Source organism: Frankliniella occidentalis, unplaced genomic scaffold (assembly GCF_000697945.3).
Source record: "Frankliniella occidentalis isolate FOCC.00 unplaced genomic scaffold, Focc_3.1 Scaffold119, whole genome shotgun sequence".
Lineage (NCBI taxonomy): Eukaryota > Metazoa > Arthropoda > Insecta > Thysanoptera > Thripidae > Frankliniella > Frankliniella occidentalis.
This window is the reverse complement of record NW_026267247.1, coordinates 649,069-649,987: the sequence shown is the minus strand read 5'-3', so window position 1 is coordinate 649,987 and position 919 is coordinate 649,069.

Sequence of the window (919 nt, the reverse complement as noted above, 5' to 3'; positions counted from 1 at the left end):
TGGACAGCTGTTCTAATTAGTCAAAGCCGCGGCAGGTATTTCAACGTAAGGAAGTTTTTAATTTTCATATGACATGGCACATTAATGGAATAAATCTAGCATTTGATAAATTTAGTAAGGTTTTGATAGAACTTTGGTAAAAGTGACGTCTGTCTAATTGAACAACTACTATACTTACATATGCAAACGACCGGACCTGTTCCTCTAGTATAAATAACTTCCTTGGTTTTCTGTACCCGCGGAAAGTGGAACACTTAACGTGCGAATTGTTGCACATAATTGGCGTGCTAAACCCGGATAATATCCGTGACGTGCCATAACTTGTAACAATCCACATACAGTCAAACAGAATAAAACTTTTCCGGTCAGTGGAGTAACGGGCTTCGCTAATCGCTCAGCCGAAAATTCCCTCACGCTGGTCAAGGAGGAGGCAGGAATTCCTAGATACTTCAGGGCAAGCTTGAAAAGATTATGAAGTGAGTCCTTGTTGGCTCTCTACCAAGCATAGGCATTTGCAATTGAATCAATTAGCTCCAAATTTAGGTATTTGTCAACTTTATCTTAAATGGGGTCTAGTCTAACTCTTCCTTGTGTTGGATTCTTTTCTGGTCTGCTTTTCCTTGTGAGTGTACTTCAAATAGATCCTTACCTTGTGCATTTTCTACCTTTTCTGGTGTTGGCTCTGTTTCATCATAAACTGCCCTTTTTGCTAGTGAACTTGTACACTGTATTAGGATATTCTTTACATTTACTGTTTGTCCAGTCCCAAACATAGCCAAATTAAATCAAGGATCAAGCACAGTAGCAAGGAGGTAGTGGTTTTCATGTTCAAGGGGGCCAAATCTTGACCGTAAGTGTATCAGCAATGCACTCTTTAACTTTCTGCTAAAAGTTGATGTTTGCATAGAGATACTCAAGG